The 8,495-nt window shown below is 46.1% G+C and overlaps 1 long non-coding RNA gene across 1 annotated transcript; it reads left to right on the top strand.

Annotated features, from left to right (window-relative positions):
• The first annotated feature begins 218 nt into the window (after nt 1–218).
• Nucleotides 219–6,706, top strand: LOC142470282 (uncharacterized). Its single transcript, XR_012789268.1, has 2 exons — nt 219–325; nt 6,444–6,706. It is a non-coding gene; the product is annotated as an uncharacterized LOC142470282 (long non-coding RNA).
• The last annotated feature ends 1,789 nt before the right edge of the window (nt 6,707–8,495 follow it).

Consider the following 8,495-nt stretch of genomic DNA (forward strand, 5'->3'; position numbering starts at 1 on the left):
ATTAATGTATTAATTTTTTATTAAGTACAGTAGAGATTATAAAGTAGATTTCAGGCTGCGAAGTGGTATGTTTTATTCATTTCTGATACTGAAATCCCTTTTTACTTAATAGAATTTATGTTGACGTTAAACTGTATAAAAGGCATCCGTTATGATTTATTTTTCTTATGCTGCTGTCTAGATATATAAATGTATTGCATTAAAATGCTGATTTCCAATTAATATTTTGCACCCTTTTTCTTGCAGCGCGGGCACTCACAACGGACGTTGTGGTGTCTGCCACGAGGCAGACTTTTTACAGACTACCAGTCCACCCAGACCTCAGGTAAGTCCAGAAAATAATAAAAATAATTTTTAAAAAATTGGTTTTCCTTTTTTTATTAAACGGTTTAACAAAACATACATAGGCGCACTGTCACTCAGGCACTGTCAGTCAGTTACACAGTCACCCATACTCAGTCAGTGTCAGTCACTCACGTCACAGTCACTCACTTCACTCACGTCACAGTCAGTCAGTCATGTCACAGTCAGTCAGTCACATCACAGTCTGTCAGTCACGTCACAGTCGGTCAGTCACGTCACAGTCAGTCAGTCACATCACAGTCAGTCAGTCACGTCACAGTCAGTAACGTCACAGTCAGTCACAGTCAGTCACGTCACAGTCAGTCACGTCACAGTCAGTCACGTCACAGTCAGTCACGTCACAGTCACGTCACAGTCACGTCACAGTCAGTCACTCACGTCACAGTCGGTCACGTCACAGTCAGTCACGTCACAGTCAGTCACGTCACAGTCAGTCACGTCACAGTCAGTCAGTCTGTCAGTCACGTCACAGTCGGTCACTCACGTCACAGTCGGTCACGTCACAGTCAGTCAGTCTGTCAGTCACTCACTTCACTCACGTCACAGTCACTCACTTCACTCACGTCACAGTCACTCACTTCACTCACGTCATAGTCACTCACTTCACTCACGTCACAGTCAGTCACGTCACAGTCAGTCACGTCACAATCAGTCAGTCATGTCACAGTCACGTCACAGTCAGTCAGTCACGTCACAGTCAGTCAGTCACGTCACAGTCAGTCACGTCACAGTCAGTCACATCACAGTCAGTCACGTCACAGTCAGTCACAGTCAGTCACGTCACAGTCAGTCACAGTCAGTCAAGTCACAGTCAGTCACGTCATAGTCAGTCACGTCACAGTCAGTCACGTCACAGTCAGTCACGTCACAGTCACGTCACAATCAGTCACGTCACAGTCAGTCACGTCACAGTCAGTCACGTCACAGTCAGTCAGTCACATCACAGTCAGTCAGTCACGTCACAGTCACGTCACAGTCACGTCACAGTCAGTCACGTCACAGTCATGTCACAGTCAGTCACGTCACAGTCAGTCAATGTCAGTCACGTCACAGTCAGTCACGTCACAGTCAGTCACGTCATAGTCAGTCACGTCACAGTCACAGTCAGTCACGTCACAGTCAGTCAGTCACGTCACAGTCAGTCACGTCACAGTCGGTCAGTCACGTCACAGTCGGTCAGTCACGTCACAGTCAGTCAGTCACGTCACAGTCAGTCAGTCATGTCACAGTCAGTCAGTCACGTCACAGTCAGTCAGTCATGTCACAGTCAGTCAGTCCCGTTACAGTCACGTCACAGTCAGTCACGTCACGTCACAGTCAGTCAGTCACGTCACAGTCAGTCAGTTACGTCACAGTCAGTCACGTCACAGTCAGTCACAGTCAGTCAGTCACGTCACAGTCAGTCAGTCACGTCACAGTCAGTCACGTCACAGTCAGTCACAGTCAGTCACAGTCAGTCAGTCACGTCACAGTCAGTCAGTCACGTCACAGTCAGTCACGTCACAGTCAGTCAGTCACGTCACAGTCAGTCACGTCACAGTCAGTCAGTCACGTCACAGTCAGTCACATCACAGTCAGTCACAGTCAGTCATGTCACAGTCACGTCACAGTCAGTCACGTCACAGTCAGTCACAGTCAGGCACGTCACAGTCAGTCACGTCACACTCAGTCACGTCACAGTCAGTCACGTCACAGTCAGTCACGTCACAGTCAGTCACGTCACAGTCAGTCACAGTAACGTCACAGTCAGTCACGTCACAGTCAGTCACGTCACAGTCGGTCAGTCACGTCACAGTCGGTCAGTCACGTCACAGTCGGTCAGTCACGTCACAGTCGGTCAGTCACGTCACAGTCGGTCAGTCACGTCACAGTCGGTCAGTCACGTCACAGTCGGTCAGTCACGTCACAGTCAGTCACGTCACAGTCATGTCACAGTCAGTCACGTAACAGTCAGTCAATGTCAGTCACGTCACAGTCAGTCACGTCACAGTCAGTCACGTCACAGTCACAGTCAGTCACGTCACAGTCAGTCACGTCACAGTCAGTCAGTCACGTCACAGTCAGTCACGTCACAGTCGGTCAGTCACGTCACAGTCGGTCAGTCACGTCACAGTCAGTCAGTCACGTCACAGTCAGTCAGTCATGTCACAGTCAGTCAGTCCCGTCACGTCACAGTCAGTCACGTCACGTCACAGTCAGTCACGTCACAGTCAGTCACAGTCAGTCACGTCACAGTCAGTCACGTCACAGTCAGTCAGTCACGTCACAGTCAGTCAGTCACGTCACAGTCAGTCACGTCACAGTCAGTCACAGTCAGTCAGTCACGTCACAGTCAGTCAGTCACGTCACAGTCAGTCAGTCACGTCACAGTCAGTCAGTCACGTCACAGTCAGTCAGTCACGTCACAGTCAGTCAGTCACGTCACAGTCAGTCAGTCACGTCACAGTCAGTCACATCACAGTCAGTCACAGTCTGTCATGTCACAGTCACGTCACAGTCAGTCACGTCACAGTCAGTCACAGTCAGTCACGTCACAGTCAGTCACGTCACAGTCAGTCACGTCACAGTCAGTCACGTCACAGTCAGTCACGTCACAGTCAGTCACGTCACAGTCAGTCACGTCACAGTCAGTCACGTCACAGTCAGTCACAGTCACGTCACAGTCAGTCACAGTCACGTCACAGTCAGTCACGTCACAGTCAGTCACGTCACAGTCAGTCACGTCACAGTCAGTCAGTCAGTCACGTCACAGTCGGTCAGTCACGTCACAGTCGGTCAGTCACGTCACAGTCGGTCAGTCACGTCACAGTCGGTCAGTCACGTCACAGTCAGTCGCGTCACAGTCAGTCACGTCACAGTCAGTCAGTCACGTCACAGTCAGTCGCGTCACAGTCAGTCACGTCACAGTCAGTCAGTCAGTCACGTCACAGTCGGTCAGTCACGTCACAGTCGGTCAGTCACAGTCAGTCACGTCACAGTCAGTCAGTCACGTCACAGTCAGTCACGTCACAGTCAGTCAGTCACGTCACAGTCAGTCACGTCACAGTCAGTCAGTCACGTCACAGTCAGTCAGTCACGTCACAGTCAGTCAGTCACGTCACAGTCAGTCACATCACAGTCAGTCAGTCACGTCACAGTCAGTCACGTCACAGTCAGTCACGTCACAGTCAGTCAGTCAGTCACGTCACAGTCAGTCAGTCACGTCACAGTCAGTCAGTCACGTCACAGTCAGTCAGTCACATCACAGTCAGTCACGTCACAGTCAGTCAGTCAGTCAGTCACGTCACAGTCGGTCAGTCACGTCACAGTCGGTCAGTCACGTCACAGTCGGTCAGTCACGTCACAGTCGGTCAGTCACGTCACAGTCAGTCAGTCACGTCACAGTCAGTCAGTCACGTGACAGTCAGTCAGTCACGTCACAGTCAGTCAGTCACGTCACAGTCAGTCACAGTCAGACAGTCAGTCAGTCACAGTCAGTCACGTCACAGTCACGTCACAGTCAGTAAGTCACGTCACAGTCAGTCAGTCACGTCACAGTCAGTCACGTCACAGTCAGTCAGTCACGTCACAGTCGGTCAGTCACGTCACAGTCGGTCAGTCACGTCACAGTCGGTCAGTCACGTCACAGTCAGTCGCGTCACAGTCAGTCACGTCACAGTCAGTCAGTCACGTCACAGTCAGTCGCGTCACAGTCAGTCACGTCACAGTCGGTCAGTCACGTCACAGTCGGTCAGTCACGTCACAGTCAGTCAGTCACGTCACAGTCAGTCAGTCACGTCACAGTCAGTCAGTCACATCACAGTTAGTCAGTCACGTCACAGTCAGTCAGTCACGTCACAGTCAGTCACATCACAGTCAGTCACGTCACAGTCAGTCAGTCACGTCACAGTCAGTCAGTCACATCACAGTCAGTCAGTCACGTCACAGTCAGTCACGTCACAGTCAGTCACGTCACAGTCAGTCAGTCACGTCACAGTCAGTCAGTCACGTCACAGTCAGTCACGTCACAGTCAGTCACGTCACAGTCAGTCACGTCACAGTCAGTCACGTCACAGTCAGTCACGTCACAGTCAGTCAGTCACGTCACAGTCGGTCAGTCACGTCACAGTCGGTCAGTCACGTCACAGTCGGTCAGTTACGTCACAGTCGGTCAGTCACGTCACAGTCGGTCAGTCACGTCACAGTCGGTCAGTCACGTCACAGTCGGTCAGTCACGTCACAGTCGGTCAGTCACGTCACAGTCGGTCAGTCACGTCACAGTCGGTCAGTCACGTCACAGTCAGTCATGTCACAGTCGGTCAGTCACGTCACAGTCAGTCAGTCACATCACAGTCAGTCACGTCACAGTCAGTCACGTCAAAGTCAGTCACGTCACAGTCAGTCAGTCACGTCACAGTCAGTCACGTCACAGTCAGTCACAGTCAGTCACAGTCAGTCAGTCACAGTCAGTCACGTCACAGTCAGTCACGTCACAGTCAGTCACGTCACAGTCAGTCACGTCACAGTCAGTCACGTCACAGTCAGTCACGTCACAGTCAGTCACGTCACAGTCGGTCAGTCACGTCACAGTCGGTCAGTCACGTCACAGTCAGTCAGTCACCTCACAGTCGGTCAGTCACGTCACAGTCGGTCAGTCACGTCACAGTCGGTCAGTCACGTCACAGTCGGTCAGTCACGTCACAGTCAGTCACGTCACAGTCGGTCAGTCACGTCACAGTCAGTCACGTCACAGTCACGTCACAGTCAGTCATGTCACAGTCAGTCATGTCACAGTCAGTCACGTCACAGTCAGTCACGTCACAGTCAGTCAGTCACGTCACAGTCAGTCACATCACAGTCAGTCAGTCACGTCACAGTCAGTCACATCACAGTCAGTCACGTCACAGTCAGTCACTCACTCACGTCTCAGTCAGTCAGTCTCTCACTCACTCTCTGTCTCTCACTCACTCTGTGTCAGTCTCTCTCTGTGTCAGTCACTCTCTCACTCTCCCTCTCTGTGTCAGTCATTCTCTCACTCTCTGTGTCAGTCACTCTCACTCTCTATGTCAGTCACTCTCTCACTCTCACTCTCTGTGTCAGTCACACTCACTCTCTGTGTCAGTCATGCTTGAACAAGGGCCTTAGACATTTTATTTGACGGTTAGATAAACATTGTCTGTGGTTGTTAGTTATTGGTATTACATTTTTTTGTGTGTTATGTTAAGAATTGGAAAAAAAATACATTTTGAAGTAGTAATTCCCTCCGAATTGGGCATTCCTGACCAATAATGACCTGGCTGTAAGAGTTGAAGGGCCCAAGCAAAGCCCCCACATCTATACAAACAAACATTGCAGGGGCATCACGTGATGCCACATTGTCATGGCAACATGTCAGTGCCTCATTGTCATATCAACATGTCAGTGCCTCATTGTCATGGCAACGGGAGGGCGTCATGTAATGTAATTTTTTTTATAAAAATAAATAAATGTGTCCCTGTTTTTCATTTTGAAAATCTGGTCACCCTAGAGGTGGGGCTATATTTTAAATGTATTTGGGGGAGTGGGGGTATTTTTAAAATGTATTCGGGGGAGTGGGGATATTTCTTTATACGTATTCGGGTGGCGTGGGGTTATTTTTTATATGTATTCGGGAGTGTGGGGGTATTTTTTATATATATATTCGGGGGCTGTGGGGGTATTTTTTATATGTATTCGGCGGGGCGTGGGGGTCCTGTATTTTGTCCAGTATTTTTGGACAAGCCACCTGGCAACCCTAAACGTTCGCCAATGACCGATTACTATAGTCGTGTTGCATCTATGTAGTGACCTTACGCGCAGGTGCACAATTTCCCCCCCCACTAATACTAGCAGCGAATATTTTAGCAGCCGATAATAATACCTACCACGCCATTAGTCTTGTACTGGCTTGCTTGGTGCGAAATATTTCGCTTTCGGAGAACAAGAAAAATAGGTTTATTTACGTTACGTTTATTAATTTGTGCAGTTATTCTGTGTCTGGTAAATTAATGTTCAAGAAAAAAATATTGATTTTTATTAAAAAAATTTATTATTTTGTGTTAACGATTACTCATTTATTCCAGCCCTTTGTATTCAGTATGTCTTTATCTAAACCAAGTGGAAGTAAAACTAAACGAAAAATCGCTGACGAACATCGAAATTTCCAAGAACAGTGGGAATTGGAGTATTTTTGCTGTGAAGTAAAAGATAAAATAGTCTGCTTGATATGTAATAATGCTATTAGTGTACCAAAGTTATATAACATTAAACGTCACTATGAACAACATAAATCAAAATATGATAATTACGAAGGATTAATGAGACAAGATAAGTTGAAAGAGCTCAAGTTGGGACTGAAAAAACAACAGTTCATGTTTACTAAAGTATCACAAGAGAGTGACGCGGCGGTGCATGCAAGCTACGTCTTGTCGGAGTTGATAGCTAAACACTCGAAACCTTTTACCGAAGGTGATTTCATCAAGGAATGTCTAATTAAAGCTGCAGAAATTGTTTGTCCTGCAAGTGTGAAGGCTTTTCAAGTTATCTCTTTGTCTCGAAATACAGTAGCGGAAAGAGTTACTGATTTGGCCGGCAATGTAAGTGATCAGATCAAAGCAAAATCAAAGCAAAATCATCTAGTTTCGAAGCTTTTTCCATTGCCTGTGACGAGAGTACGGACATTGGGGGCGTAGCTCAATTAGCTGTGTTTTTTCGTGCTTGCGACACGGATTTCAACATTTTTGAGGAATTATTGGAACTAGTACCGATGCGTGACACTACTTACTACAGGACAAGATATATTTAATTGTGTTTATGAACTTCTACAAAAATACAATCTACCTCTGTCAAAAATAACTTCTGTAGCTACAGATGGAGCTCCTGCAATGACCGGAAAAACCAACGGTTTCGTGGCATTACTGCGAAAAAAACAAAGTGAAATTTATGAAGGATCCAAGATTCATCATACGCATTGCATTATACATCAAGAAGTATTATGCACGAAGGTAATAAACATGGAAAATGTGTTGACATCTATCAAAAAAATTATCAATTTCATAAGATCTCGAGGCTTAAATCAGCGACAGTTCTCTGCTTTCTTAAGTGAATTAGACAGCGAATATTCAGGTTTGTCCTACTATACCGAGGCACGTTGGCTATCCTGCTCCAAGGTTCTTAAACAATTCTGGGACTTGAAAGAAGAAATATGTCAGTTTTTAATAACTAAAAATCAAGACACAAGCTTGTTTTCTGATCTAGTATGGTTGCAAGATTTATCCTTCATGGTTGATATAACAAAACACTTATACGATTTAAATTTAAGACTGCAAGGAAAAGATCAGATCATTACGAACATGTGTGACCAAGTTAACGCATTCAAATGTAAGCTAGTTCTTTGGGAAAAGAATTTGAAAAATGAAGATTTAACGCACTTTCCGACATGCAACATGAACAAATCACGTTTGGATTAAACTGCATCGTATCAAAAATACGCAGAAAATTTTTTAAGCCTTAGAACTGAATTTGAAGAAGGTTTGCAGATTTTAATTCTTTGGAAGACAAGTTTTATTTGTTTTCTTCGATTTTCTCAATAAATATAGAATCAGTACCTAATCATATGCAAATGGAGGTGATTGAGATCCAGTGTGATTCCGTTTTGAAGGCAAAATTCAGTGAAGTTGGCGTGCCTGAATTTTACAAATATTTGCCAGCCAGGTTTGAAAATACTCGAAAATTCGCATATGAAATTATTTCCATGTTTGGAAGTACTTATCGGTGCGAGCAGTTATTTTCACTTATGAAAGGAAATAAGTCTCCCATCAGATCCAGAATTACTGACATTCACCTTGGGTCAGTTTTGAAAGTAATCACTGCGGACAAGATTTCTCCCGAAATAGGAAAGATAGTAGCAGAGAAGAGATGCCAAGTGTCAGGAAGAAAACATTAATTTTATCGTTCTTGTTCTTTTTTAATATTCTGTACTTTTCGAAATAAACATACGTTTCTATGAAAATTTAAGTTTTTGTTTTTTGGAAGTTAAACAGACTGTGTGTGTGGAGGGGGGAGAGTGTGTGTGTGTGTGTGTGTGTGTGTGTGTGTGTGTGTGTGTGTGTGTGTGTGTGTGTGTGTGTGTGTGT

This window comes from Ascaphus truei, chromosome 1 (genome assembly GCF_040206685.1).
Source record: "Ascaphus truei isolate aAscTru1 chromosome 1, aAscTru1.hap1, whole genome shotgun sequence".
NCBI lineage: Eukaryota > Metazoa > Chordata > Amphibia > Anura > Ascaphidae > Ascaphus > Ascaphus truei.